Below are 15,766 nucleotides of genomic sequence, written 5' to 3'. Positions count from 1 at the left end.
AAAAACAAAAACATAAAAAATATATATGTTCGCATTGTTTTATTGAACACAACATGTTAAAATTCACAGTGAGGGGTAGGAAAAAGATAATTAAAGCCAGGATGTGATGAGATTAAAGGATGTGCTGGTTAAAGGTTTAAAGCTGCCCTGCCCTGTAAAAAAAAACCACACACACACCAGTTTGAGCTGTTCTTAAGAAGCACCCTCCTAAATTAATTATGCCTCACGTCTCGCACACAATACATCAAGCTCTCAGAAGACCTACGTTCAAGAACTTGCGTTGACTTGCGTGAAGCTGGAAAAAAGGGTTACAGAAGTAAAAGTCTAAAAGCCTTGATGTTCATGTGTCCACGGTAAGCGCTGCAGCTAATCTCCCTAGGCGTTGTAAAGTCCTGTAAAGGTGAATGCAAGAGCACAGCGCAGAATGGTCAATGAGGTGAGGAAGAATCCTTCGGGCATGGTTTACAGGTGAAAAATAAGGTGGATGGAGTGCTGAGGATCGCATATAGGCAAGCCTGTGTACTTGTGAGGTGAGGGGAAAAAGTCAATGTGTAGTATTGAAGTGCACATTTCAGTGCTCGGTACTTCTAGCGGGCGAGTGTGTGAGTGTGTATGTGAGTGTGTGTAACTGTCTATGTGGATGTTTATGGTGAGTGGCAGGCTGATGTATTTATTTCTCTACCTCTCTTTCTCTCTCTCTCTCTCTCTCTCTCTCTCTCTCTCTCTCAGGGCGATGTGTAAAGCAGCGAGTGTTTGCCTGTGGCGGATCCCCCTGGCAAAAAACTGTGTGGTGCCATCTTCCTCTGCCAGTCCATTAGGGATGCAAGGTGTGTCAATCAGCTCCCCCCACGCACTGCGCTTTACAGGGGGCTGTAGACAGCGAAGGAGGAGGAAGAGGAAGAGGAAGAGGGGAGGTGTGCACAAACATGTGGCAAAAAGTCGGCCTGGTGCACCTCGCACTTTTTTTTCCAACTAGGATGAGAAGGCGACAAGTGTGCTGACACACACATACACATACACACACACACACACATATACACACCTCATTATTAACTTGGAAGGGTATCGAGAGCATTTGTCCACATTTCCAGCATGTTTTTTTTTTTCTTTTCTCCTTTCACTCTCTCTCTCCCACTCTCTCTCTCTCTCTCTCTCTCTCTCTCAGACACACACACACACACACTAGCTCACACACTCGCGCAGTCTGCCGCGGATCAAATTGAGTCCGTTTTCGGCAATCGTTCTCCCCCGTCCTTGCTGACACCGGTGATAAGCTAGTATAGAGCTAGTGGAGCTACTGCCGACTGCAGCGGCTGCACAGCTGTAGTGTGTCTGGCACTTCCCAGCAAACAGAAAACGTTAAAACAACGTTTATCAATGTTTTTATAAAGTTTAATCAAGTCTAGCCTGTAAAATTACAGAAATAATGTCCTGGGAATTAACTAATAATGGTTTTATATGGTTTAAAAAAGGGTAAAGTCGTGATGCGTTTTGCTATCTTACACCCCACTTGTGCGCGCGTCATTAAAATAGCATCAGAAGTAGTAAAAAGTACCTACTTTTCCATGTTAAGTATACTTTTAAAAATTATAATACAGTAACACTTTGAACCCTAGGCTCAGTTTTGTCTGTTCTCTCTTTTTTCAGGTCTTATAACACAGTAATTACAGTATATCAGACAAACACATGAGCCATGAGCTCTTTTACTCCAGAAGACATACGGCTGATCAAAAATATAATCATTTAAAATGATTTCCTTATTTTTGAATGTATAGACTTTAAAAATATATTTACACCTAATATATCTTTTTTTCAAAAATGGTTAGACTAGAATAGGGTGTATATGAGTTGAGAATAAGCATAAGAATATTGATGATTATTAAGTTCATTAAATGGCTTATTAATTATTACTTTGATAAAATACATGGAGAGAAACAGCATCAGACATTAGAGTTAGTTTATTTCTCTGGATAATCAATAATCACACCTCTAGGATACATGTAGATTAACTTATTAAAAACCTGACACTCAGAGCAGCCTATGCCTTTCAGTATTTTCAGTATCAGGACACACAAAGTATAACAAAACTATACACAAAAATGTATAAACTTTTGAGTCTAAATAAATAAATAAAAATGTTTAGTGCAAAATAACTACTTAGTAAAAATGTGCGAGTAAAATAAAAAAAAAAACTATATAAATAAAGTAGTGCGCACACTACTTTTTTGAGTAAAGCAGGTAGTTTCACACTGTTTTTTCTGTTGACACTTTTGAGTCTGATATTTACTGATATTATTTGGTTTAAGAAACATCATATAAATATGTTTGAAGCACTAAATTTTCACTTTTTTAGGTGTTTTTCTCCTCAATGGGTTTCTTGTAGATTTAGCTTTACTTTACCGCACTGGGATGTCATATTTATATTTTTAGAAAGAGTAAGCTCCGCCCTTTCTAACCATATATGGATTATGTTTATGTGTGAAGGGATTCCTGGGTAATTGAGCTGAGAACACAAGGTGAGATTTTGGACGGAAAATCCGTCCGTAGGGTTTTAAGGGTTAAATGCAAAATTAGCATCATAATCATCAGTCCCGGAAGGGCAGTGGCAGTGATCCTCATAGTGAGATATTCTGAGATATTCTGAGATATTCTGGTTGAGGGAGTGTGAGGTGTGAAGTCCCTTGTTGGAGGTGGTTTGGAATATCATATCTGTTAAAAGTGTTGTTTAAACACGGTTGGAAGTGGTTGGAAGAGCTTTCTGAGTGGACGGAGAGCCTCCATGACTCAAACTGCATGAACTTTTTTATTTATTTTATTATTTTCTGACAGGAACTCACATTGAAATGTTTGTGTAGGTGGCAGAACTGGCAGTTTCTGTCTGTGTGTATGTATATGTGTGTGTGTGTGTGTGTGTGTGTGTGTGTATGCGTGTTTTAAGTGCATTTGCCGCTGCGGGTCATTTGGAAATGCATTGTCTTTCCAAGTGTCGGCTGTAATTTAGTCAGGAACGGTCAGAGCGCGGTGAGCGTGATCTCTGGCAGCGCTGCGCTGCGAGCGGAGTGAGGAAAGAGAGAGAACGAGCGTCTCTCTCTCCCTCTCTCTCTCTTTCTCTCTCTTTCTCTCTACCTGTGTTGGATTGGTGTCGTAACTTCTTCTCTCCCTCCTCGTCCTCGCTGATGTTCCAGGATGTGGAGGCAGTGCATTAACAGATACTTTATTCTGGGCTCCTGCCAGTGTTTAGCGTGTACACATGCACACATACATCAGCTGTGTGGGTGATTCCTCTCCCCAGCAGCAGCGGGAGGTCAGGTGGCCCTCTGCAGTGCATGCTGGGAGCGTGGGCGGACGGGGGCGTGTGACGACTATTTTCAACTTTGGTTTAAAATCAACAGCAAATGTTGCGCGGAGCGTCAAAAAAAAAAAAAAAAAAAATCAAGAAGTAAAATAAATAAAAAAGAGAGAAAAAGAAACAGAGCCATGGCCCACAGTCATGCAGGAGCCGCTGAAAGTCTTTGAGTAAGTGAGAATGTTCTTTTGACTCGCAGCTCCTACAACACAACACAACACACACTTCATCAAGCTGAATATCTCAACATACTGTAGAAAGCAGCGCTCTACGCTAAAGGCAGCAGCGGCAGCACTTTTTAAGGCACTTTGTAGGACTGGTTAAATATGAGGATGATGCTTAAAAAGTTTAGATTCTCAGCCTGAATCCGAGCCTGAGCCTTCTATTTCGGCCATGGAAAATACAGGTGCGCCACTGATCGATTTAAACCCTGACAACAGTCAACAGTCAGCAGCCCAGTCCTATCTTAGCCATGCAGAAGCTCTGTGCGCATACAATAAACAGAATAAGGAATAAAATAACGTTGCTGTTCCCGTATATGAGCTGCTGATGTACCTCCATACGTCATGCAGGAGCCGCTGAAAGTCTTTGAGTAAGTGAGAATGTTCTTTTGACTCGCAGCTCTTACAACACAACACAACACACACTTCATCAAGCTGAATATCTCAACATACTGTAGAAAGCAGCGCTCTACGCTAAAGGCAGCAGCGGCAGCACTTTTTAAGGCACTTTGTAGGACTGGTTAAATACGAGGATAATGCTTAAAAATCTTAATTCTCTGCCTCGAAACTGAGCCTGGACGCAGCAAAATGTATATTTCACTGTGATAATAATCCCATAATTCCTAGGATACAGTGGCATGTGGTCGAAAAATCCAATTTATTTCTGCCGTTCAGAAATCAGCTCAGAGCCGAATACAGAATGATGCACAGCTATTTACACGTCTACATACTGACACAACCGTTCTCTCGTGACTCACAGAAATTTCTTACCTCCCCACTTAGCTTCAACACTACACACAGACATCCCTGACTCCGATTTATCACCCTCTCATTCATATTCATACAGCTCATTCATGATAACTGATCACCTGCAACCTGCAACATGATGTATTTATTATTTATAACTCTAAAACCTCAATAGATCAAAACGATCAGATAATATATCAAAATATGTTATTTGTTATTTATTTTATTATTTATTTTATAGTATATTATGCACAGCACAAGTTCTCAGGGATCCATGCAGCCTCCTTATTTAGCCAGTGGGATTTCACTAAATTTAGGTAGTTAAATATAACTTATGATGTATTTTTCGCATTATAAAGCACACTGGATTATGAAGTGCACTATAAATAAACTATTTTCTTGTCTATTTTCATGCATTTTGTGACACTTTCTTTCTAATTCAGCAGGAGTTACTTTAGCTCAGCTTTACAGGTCTCACCACCCAGCATGGAGACCTCTAAAGCTAAGCTAAGTTCAGTAAACAAAACTGTAATTCTAAAAAAAAAAAATCATTTAAAGTTAAACGAGTGCTAGATGTAAAACTGTTTATTTGGATGAGTAAAGCGCTTCCGTTTATTTACAGCAAGATTAGATTTACAGATTTCTCTAAGGCTAGGTGCAGCAGCATTAGCATAAGCAGCTACCCTCAGTTAGTGCTAGTAAATGCTGCCCTACAGCGCTCCACTGAGGAACCCTGAGTGTTCTGGTAAAAAAAGGCGATATTAGCTAATGTTTCATACCACGAAGCTTGTTTTAACACGGTAAATGCACAGACTGCATGCCGATAACACTTACCTTTGAGCGGCGAAAGAGCTAGTGCTTAGTGTGGTTAGCGAGTAATGCTAATACTGCTCCAGCAGTGCTAGGGAGGGTTAGGAGCAGGCTACATTCCGATAATACTCACCTCTAAACAAAAAAATAAGACCTAGCGTTGCAGTTAGCAGCTAATGCTAAAACTGCTCCAGTCTTGGTGCTGGAGAAACTTCACTGAAACTCCTGTATAACTCTGTACTTCAGTGGAGTGGCTTTACTGCTCCTTAATACCTGACTGGTAGAAAATTTATACATAAGGAGCACCGGATTATAAGGCAGACTGTTAAGTTTTGGGAAAATGAAAGGATTTTAAGCGCAGCTTATAGTGCAAAAAATAGAGTAATCATGGCAATCAAAAGATCTAATTTAACCACCATAAGAAACTTAAAAATAGACAATTGACAGGGTGTAAAATAGCAATGAGCATCGCCAAACCCCTCCCCAATGTCTTATTCTGTAAATTTATTGGACTTTACTGGTTGCAAAGCAAAAAATCCGATTTTTCTTTGACTCATGTAAAGTTGAGTCATAATCTTTTTCCCATTATCTGAAGTTTACCCAGGTTAAACACCTTTAACAGATTACTGATTACAATCTCTGATGTTCTGCAGTAATCAGATTATGAAGTGCATATTATAAATGCACCTAATGTCTTACTTAATTAGTAATTAGCGGTACAGTCCTAATTAGCAGTACAGTATTTAATGCTGTGTCAGTCTCCCAGCTCATCAGCAGCGGTTTACTGGTCCCAGTGGGCTCAGATCCTTCAGAACCGCCCGTCGTAAAGCTGCAAGTCACGTTTTTTCATTTGTGTTGACTACAGAGCTAAAGCAGCCGGTTCAAAGCGTCGACTCTACAAGAGGTTGAGAACAAAAAAAAAAAAAAAAAAAAAAAAGGGCAGGGGTCGTCATGGTAACCAGATCAAACTCCCAAATTCTTTGATTCTTCGGTCAGTATCCCTGCAAAGATCCGGGATCGCCGGGCTGAACCAGCGGACGCAGTAGATCCGACTCACACGCTGGTACCAGTTAAAATGACACAGATACACAAAACTGATAAACAGAGAAGTCTAAAATCAGAATACTGTGACTTTTGGCCGATATAATGTTTAAAAAAAATGACATTATAAGATTTCAGACCATGCAAAAATATTATTTTCCCACCTTATTCAATTTTATTTGCTGTAATTTCTTTCTTCACCCTGTTGCCATTTGATAAAAAAAATATGGTTGACCTAGAGTTGCAATTTTGTTTGGATTCAAAGTTACATTTTGATTTACTAAAATCAATACAAATTCTCATGATATTTTACCACAACAGAGTGAGCAGCTTAATTTTTACCTTACTTAAACATGGAGACAGTAAAAGCAATATTAATTGAAACTTATAAAAGCAAGTTTCTTTAGTCCTTTAAAAATAAAGAAGGTTGAAGGTTGTGATGTCACTGATGTTTTAAACAGCCACTAAAAAACAGTAAAAGTCCTGCTTAAACGTTTTACAAACATTTCCTAACCTTTAAAAAAACACTTTTATTGTGCTTATTTTCTGCCTCTGCAGCGCCTCTGCTACCTCTCTGGGTTCAACTGTGCCCCCTGCTGACATCCAACCATCTGCATCTCACACTCTCTCTCCTGCCCCGCCCCTAAACCCATACATCACCCAGTGCCCCTCCCAAACTACTCATCCATTTTTCAAATTTGTCTTTTCTATCGTAAAACGTATGCACTGTATTTTTCACACTATAAAGTGCATTGGATTATAAGGCGCATTTTATGCGACACTAGTAAGGAACAGTGGTGTCGCCATGTTTTTTTTTTTCTAATTTAGCAGGTCTCTCCACTGGGTAGCGAAACCTGTAAAGCTAAGATAAGTTAAGAAAACAAAGGTAAAACAACAAGCGCTGAATGTTAATCTAAACAGATTTCTCTCCTGAAAACTGTTTATTTGGGTGAGTAAAGTGCTACCGTTTATTCACAGCAAGTTTAGATTTCCAGATTTCCAACTAAGGCTTGGTGCAGCAGCATTAGCATTAGCTGCTAATCAATAGTGCAGCTAGCCGAGGTTAGCAGCTATTTTATTTTGACAGCGCTTCACCGAGGAACGCTCCTGTAAGCCAGAGAGATATTATCAGCTAGCGATACATTCAGATATACTTGCCTATAAACAGCAAAAGAGCTAGTGCTTAGCGTGGTTAGCAGCTAATGCTAATAATACTGCTCCAGTCTTGGTGTTAGAGAAATAAACTGTATAAACTCCTGTATAACTCTGTACTTCAGCAGAGTGGCTTTACTGCTCCTTTTATTACAACCTGACTTATTAATTTAATTTATACATAAGGCTCACCGGTTAGCTGCTAATGCTAATGCTGCTGCACCCAGCCTTAGTGTAATCTGTAAATCTAAGCTTACTGTAAATAAACAGAAGTGCTTTACTCACCCAAATAAACAGATTTAGGAGAGAAATCTGTGTAGATTAACATCCAAAGCTCGTTTGACTTTAAAAGAAAATGGTGCACTGTCGATTTTTGGGGAAAATTAAAGGATTTTAAGTGCACCTTATAGTGCAAAAAATACGATATGTATATATAAGTACATGGATGATTTTTTTTGTTTAAGTATACGTACAAAAAAAAGCAGTGCTATATAAACGCCTGGTTAACTTGGTTTATCATATATCCTTTTGTATATTTTGTATGTAGAGTTTATGCCACAGTAAATGTGCTGAGTGTTAAGTGTCTGAAAATGTTGTTTTCTTGGTGCAGTTTGTTGCCGGTGAAAGAAGGACAGGCTGTAGTGCTCAACATGGACGCCACTATCTCAGGGAGTACACAGCTGCTTTTATTGCTGCCATAATGGAGGCAGATTCACTAATGACTCCAGGCTATGGTTACAGCAGTGTCGCTAGCGTCCGGAGACGGTCGCCTGGCAACCAGGCCATCGCATACCTTACGCCGCTGCTGCTCCTGACTGCCACCTGATGGCTGAGCCAACCTGGAAACACACACACACACACACACACACATATATATATATATATATATATATATATATATATATATATATATATATATATATATAAAAATAAATACAACATTACAATAATTATTGCTAAATACCACTAACAAGCCAAATCAACCCATTTAAAGGGTTAACCCCTTAACATGCCAGCATTTTCTTTTTATTTCTGCCTGTTATAACACAGTTATATCTTGAGGATTTCTCTCTAAGCATCACATATAAAGCTTTCATGTCTGATAAGAAACATTACTGATAAAAAAAAATGCTGTAATTGTAAAAGAAAATATTATAGCAAATATATAGCAGATCTGGAACTGTCAAAACTATTAAAAATTTAAATTTAAATCATAAAATTGTCACTTTCCTAAACGTTTAACATTTAAACGTTTAATCAGTATTTTCCTAAATACAAATGAATCAGTTCATGTCCTCCAAACATTTTATTTTGGTTACGATTGTCTAGTTTTTATGTCCATTTTCAATCATGCAGAATTTTGCGTTGATTCCTCTTAAAACTGATATAAAATTATTAAGAGTACAGACTAAGAACATCCAGCTTCTCCAAAGCTCTCAACGTTTCAGAATATAAATGTATTAAATTTATTTTACTGCAGAGATCAAGGGTTTTGAATTGTCTTCACCTGTAGTCCGTATAGAGACCAAGGTCTGTTAAAGGGTTAAAATAACACATTCTGCATGTGCATCAGATGGGAATGCGTCCCGATTTGCAGGATGAGACGAAAAAAAGACGAGAAAAAGCTTTATTGGGTTAACTGTAGTTGTTTAAAGCGAGCAAAAAGGTAAAAGATAAGAAAAAAAAATAAAACAAGGAAAAAATAACAGATGGACGCAACATTCTGAGCCTTAGGCAACAAACATGTCTCATTAAGCTCTGTCCCTCAATCACAGCACTCCTCGCTGTTTAGATACACACACACACACACACACACACACTCTCTACACACACACACACACACGCACACACACACACACACACACACACACTCTCTACACACACACTCTACACACACACACACATACACACACACACACACACAGTAAGCTAATGTTGTGCTGTGCTAGCATTCTTCCTTTCTGAACTGCCCTTCTTATCCCTTACTGTCTTTACGTCTCTCTCTCTCATATATTCTCTTTCTCTCTCTTTCTCTCTTCTTTCTACATCTCTCTCTCTTTTCCCCCCTTTTCTTTCCCTCCGCTAAAGACTGAGCACTGCAGACTGAAGACTGGCACCACCATGAAAGGAGGAGCCGTCGCCCGTCTTTCTTGACGGCTGCCCGCTAATTGCTGACCCTAACAGGCCCAATTAGAGGCAACACGCTCCCTGCCCGGGCCCAGGGGACTACACGTCCCAGCATGCCGAGCACACACGCACTCAGAACAACACGGCCGAGGGACAAGGACCAGACGTTCCTCGCTTTCTTCTCTTCTCCCGCCCTGTCCTCCCCGTCCTCCCCCCGTCCCCGCGTCCCCACGTCCCCTCCTCCACCCTTTCTGTAGCAGTGTGTGGACACTTAAAAAAGAGAAAGCAGGGCGTGAGGATCTCGAGCTGAGCTGGGTTTCGGTTTGAGTTTGAGGCACGAGGGAGAAATGCACACGTGATCGCTAACGCACGCTAATGCACACTAGCGCACGCTAACCTTGTGTTAGCACTAGCTCGGGTTTCTGTAGAGAGTTTTTTCTGTAGAGCGGGGCTGGATTGGAAATGGTGGAAATGATGAAACTGAAGTGCAGTAACAGTTGCATTGTTTATTTTGTTTGTTTGTTTGCTTTCCACAAAGCCCTGGAAAGGTCAATAGTGACAAAAACAAAAAGAAATTGAATAGCAAAATCTGTAAAAAAATATTTCGGGTTATAAACTGTATGTATGGATTAATAAACTCTACCCTCAGTTTATAATCCATAACCATAAACTGTTCTTCTAGGATTTCACGTAAACATACGAATAAAAATGAGGTTGACACAGCAGTGCCGTCCAATCGCCTGTTCTCTTTAAGAAGTATCAACATTTCTAATATTATTTCTATTATTTCTAATACACGTGTTTCTTATACGTGTTCTATAAAGCAGAGATGCTGTGGGAGCTAGCTAACTTGCTTGGCATCAGCAGTCAGAGCCCGAGAGAGCACAATTTGCCAGCTCCACATCAGTTGTAGGGTGCTGATGCTGGATAGCGCAGGCGTCTATTAGCTAGTGCATCCGAGCTGGGGATTCTGCGCTTCCCTGGAAGTTTGTTGATTACATAGTAATGCAGCATCAGTGGAAATTCAGAAATCAATATTTGTTGGAATAACCCTGGTTGGTTTTTTAATCACAGTTTTTTTTTTTTCATGCATCTTGGCATCATGTTCTCCTCCGCCAGTCTTACACACTGCTTTTGGATAACTTTATGTTAGTCACTTTTGAACACTGGTGCAAAAAAAAGTCAAGCAGTTCAGCTTGAAGGTTTGATGGTTTGATGGTTTGTGATCAACCATCTTCCTCTTGATTTTTTTTTTTTCAGAGGTTTTCAATTTGGTAAAATTCAAAAAGTCATCAATTTTACGTCTCTTATTATTATTATTTTTTTTCCAGAGCTTTACATACAGTATATACTGAAGTAGAAGTAAAGAAAATGTAAGATAAGAAAGGAAAGTTAAAAAGTCAGTGGTATACAGTAGATGCATGTATATTGCAATGTAATGTAGTGGATGCATATTTACAGGTGCATGTCATATGATGAATGAGCGAAAATTGGCCTTCTAAATGAGGTAAAATTAAAAATTAAAAAGTAAAAATCCTGCTCAACCAAACCTCTCTCCAGTACAATTCCTTGGCTTTCCAAAAAACAATGCCCAAGGCACTCCACGTCAATCTCTCAGTGTGATGGCTGAGCGTCTTCATGGCTGAGCGTGGTAAATATACAGTGTTGTGTTTATGTGTTTTAGAGGTTCTGGTCCAACAACACAATTGATTGAAGGGCTCTGTTTTCACACGAGAACAAAAGACGGCGAGCGGTTGGAGCGATCCCTGACTGACAGATTAAGCGCAATCAAAGAGCGCGGTTGTGTTTGATGGAAGCCTCTTGATTCATTAATACTTCACTTTCTCTGTGGTGTTAAGAGCACTACTGTACCGCTAACCTTGCACCCATATGGGTCCTATTAGAGCCCCCCAGTCTGACAGCTGAGCATTACAGAGAATCAAGCAGGAGGACATGATGACCGTATCAAAACACTGTCATATCTGCTCAGCACAGCTCTGATGTGGAGCACACTGCACAATCACTCACAATCAGTCACTGCCCCATAGTGCAACACCACTCAAGTACAAGACGCAAGCAAATCAATAGCATCATGTCTTTTAACCCTTAAAACCCTACGGACGGATTTTACGACCAAAATCGCACCTTATGTTCTCAGCTTAATTACTCAGAAAACCCTTCACACATAAACATAAACCATATATAATCCATATATGGTTAGAAAGGGCGGAGCTTACTTTTTCTAAAAATATAAAGATGACATCCCAGTGCGTTAATGTAAAGCTAAATCTACAAGAAACCCATTGAGAAAAAAAAAACACCTAAAAAAGTGAAAAAGATCTCCTTCCCCAACCAATATATATATATTATTTACCTTTAGTGCTTCAAACATATTTATATGATGTTTCTAAAACCAAATAATATCAGTAAATATCAGACTCAAAAGTGTCAAAAGTGTAAAACTTTTACTAAACTCAAAACTTTTGTTGTACAGTGAACTTAGTGAAATATATATATATATATGTATATATATATATATATATATACATATATATATAAATTAAGATTTTCATGAACTTGAAGATTGTATTTTCAAACCTAATGTTCCCAAGTACTGTATACTACATTGGTTTTTAGTAAGAATTACATTTGCCATGTGCCAATTGCTTTGTATAATAATTCTGCTTTGTGATGGTCAGGTGAATAAAATGTGTAGATTAGTATATTAGGGGGAATGACTACACACTGATGGTGAGTGTCTGCCAATGGCAAAAATATTTAAGTTTATTCAACTCAAAGATCCCTGTTTAAATGTATACTTGGCCACAAACAAAAATTAGTTGAGTAAGTGAGATGTTTGAGAAATTCCATTTTTTTAAGTATAACATTCTTTATTTATTTGAGTTCCTACAAATATTGGGTTTACAGTGATCAGTGTTCACCAATGAACCTGATCTCTAGCACTGTTCTCTGTTCTCTAAAGGGAAATCCATAGACTCCAGTGCCGAAGAAACGAAGAGCGAGAGAGCGAGAGAACGAAGAGCGAAAAACAAAAACACAACTCCTTACTCTGCCATTTACAAATTTACAAACACCTTCCCCTGTTCCCTGTGTTTACTCGCTGATTTCTGTGACATTGACACTTCACCCTGAAAGAGGGGAGAAAAAAAGGGAAAGCAAGAAAGAAAGAAAAGGGAAAAGAGAGTGAAATAGATAAATAACACAACAGCGACAGAGCCCCATAATCCCTTTTGTTTCGCTGGATTTGTTCCTCTCATGTGCTTACACAAACAATCCCCCGTTAGGAAAAAAAAGAGAGAGAGAAAGAGAGAGAGAGAGAGACAGAGAGAGAGAGAGACTTGATTCTCCCCCTCCTTCCCTCCGTGTGTGAGAGAAAGAGATATTTAGTGACTTTGATATGTAAACCTACAAAATCTTACCTGAGGCAACGCGATCATCGCTCTCCCACAATCCGGTCAAATCAGGAGTGGGGGAGAGAACAAAAGAGGATAGGAGAGGACACAAAAGAGCAATGCGAAGCTCTCTTTCAAATGAGAACAACACTAGGGTGGAGGAGGGGGGGGGGGGGGTAAAAGGATGGATGAGGAGATTAAAGGAAAGACAAAGCCTCAATTTGGCCGGCAAAGACAAAAAAAAAGACAAAAAAAGGACAAAATAAAGAGAGAAAAGAGGAAAAAACATGGCCGGGTTGGGAAGGGTTGGGTAGGGCTGGGCTTCGGCTGCAGAACCACAGCCAGTGTTGTTGTTCAACTGCAGACTTACAGAGGAAAAAAGGATGGATGAGAAGAATTATGGGAAATACAAAAAAGCATCTGCGGGTTTGCCAGAACCAAAAACGAAAGGAGAAGAAAGAAAGAAAGAAAGAAAGAAAGAAAGAAAGAAAGAAAGAAAGAAAGAAAGAAAGAAAGAAAGAAAGAGAAAAAAAAAACAAGGCCATGTTGGATTGGGCTTTCGGAACCTACACATACTGTAGAATTCAACTCTAGATTTACAGAACGAAAGAATACAGAGCATAAAAATATTAGCTACCATTTATTTAGCTAACAAACAGCAGAAAAAGTAAAGAAAGAATGAAAAGAACGAAAGAAAGAATGAACAATTAGAAAGAGAAAGAACAAATATGTCTAAGCTGAGTTGCTTTTTTAAAAAAGGACAAGTTAAAACCTACAGCTCTGGAGAAAAAAAAAAATATATATATATATATATATATATATAATTTATAGCATTTATTCAACTTGCAGAAAATGAGAAATGCAAAGAAAACAAGTTCATATTCATAAAGTTTTAAGAGTTCAGAAATTAATATTTGGTGGAATAACGCTGGTTTTAGTCACAGTTTTCATGCATCATGTTCTCCTCCACCAGTCTTACACACTGCTTTTGGATAACTTTATGCTGCTTTACTCCTGGTGAAAAAAAACAAGCAGTTCAGTTTGGCTTGATGATCAGCTTGTGATCATCCATCTTCCTCTTGATTATATTCCAGGGGTTTTCAATTTAAAAGGACTAGCTTAATTACAAATGTGTTTCTAAAGTCATGCCAATAATATACTAATATACATGAATACATAATTAATAAGTACAGTTCATAAGTATAAACTAATCCAACACTAAGAAAGTGCCTATATGACCAAATCTTATACAAATAAATGCAAAATTCATGTTATACAATTTACAAATCTCCGCCAGACGCAGTTTTAATATCCCAGAAATAGAGGTCATATGGGTCACCGCCTAGTAAAGAAAATTACATCCTGTTAGCGTGAAAAGGCATTGATGTAAAGAAAGAAAGAAAAAAGAAAGAATGAAGGAAAGAACATGAACACGTTGGCTTGGCCTTTGAGACATTCAGAGTCAGACTAATGGAACAAGAAAAGCTACAGTATGAGTAGAGTGCAGGAAAATTAGCTAACGTTTATTTAGCGAACTCAACAACAGGAAAGAGTAGGAAGAACAAGAGAAAAAAAGGAAAGGGAAAAAGATAGTTACGATTGGTTGGGGTTTGGAGGACAACATTGGTTTACATCACTGTAACTGTAATTAGAACATTTATCATGAGATATAAACACACACTGAGATTGCAGTGATACACCTGATCCACAATCCTACTAACGTCATAATCGTCACATTGCTCTTTGAGCACATGGCCCTGTCATTAGTGTTCCTATCTGTGTCATTTGTAACCCCGTCTCCTCGTTACCCTCACCAGGTGTTCCTAGTCTGTGCCTGTGTATAAACACCCCATGTGTTCCTTTGTTCTCTGTCATGCTTTTAGTTTGAACCTGTCCTGATAAACCCTGCTTTTATGTATTATTAGTTCTGTTTGTTTGATTCTCAGTCCTTCCACGTTTGTCTCTACAAAGTCTTTGGTTAGTTTATTTAGTTTGTCTTCTTGTTAGTTCTTTGTTTTACAGTCATTGTTTAGTTTTTTTTTTTTTTTTTGTCTTAGTGTTTGTTTCTGCTTCAGTTTCTGTTCCTTGTATTTTTTATTTTAATTATATAGATTTAAATGAATATTTAAAACCAAAGAATTAGAGCATTGTAGATGTATTATTCTTTAACATCCAGAACAAAAAAAAAAACATTCTAGTAACTTCTGAAAACTTAAAGACAGGTTGAACTTCTTGGACCAAAGGTCTTAAAAACCCTTAAAAAACAACGAATAGCTGATTGAAAGACATAATAACAGGTGACAATAAATAAATAAATGAAAATATTTATATGTACAGTATATGATCAGAGGATATTGAGCTGGTATTTGTTTATATAACAACAATAAAAAAGGAATGGAGTCCAAATTCAGATTCAATCAGAGTCGATCAGGGTCGATCAGTTAAATCATCTGCTCTTCTTGAACCAGTTAGCCTAGCATTAGCCTAGCAGAGCTTTAATAAAGACAAAGCAAAGAGGAAGGAAGTGAGTAATTCGCTCTGAGGGAAGCAAATCACCTCCGTTTAGCGGAGCATCGCGTGTTTTTTCCTCCGCAGGTCAGCTTCCTCCGAGTTCACGGCGCTTTTCTAATGAAACGGATGGACAACAATGGAACGGCGGCCTGACCCCGGACTTTAGCGCGGGAGCTAGCAAATTAGCCGCGGAGACAGCTCACGGTTTGAAAGGTCACTCGCGTGTGTTTTCTCCTTACTCTTCTTTCTTTCTCTTCTTCTCTCTTTGACGTAATCTGAAACGGGAGGTCTGAAATTAGCTTTAACCCCCACCTCCTCGCCCTCGCCCTCACCCTCACGTCTGACAAGTTTATTTACATAACCGCCACGGACAGAGCGAGAGCGAGCGGATCGGAATC

Source organism: Astyanax mexicanus, chromosome 3, assembly GCF_023375975.1.
Source record: "Astyanax mexicanus isolate ESR-SI-001 chromosome 3, AstMex3_surface, whole genome shotgun sequence".
Taxonomy (NCBI): Eukaryota; Metazoa; Chordata; class Actinopteri; order Characiformes; family Acestrorhamphidae; genus Astyanax; species Astyanax mexicanus.
The sequence above is the reverse complement of the archived record's forward strand: the minus strand, read 5'-3'. Positions refer to the sequence as shown.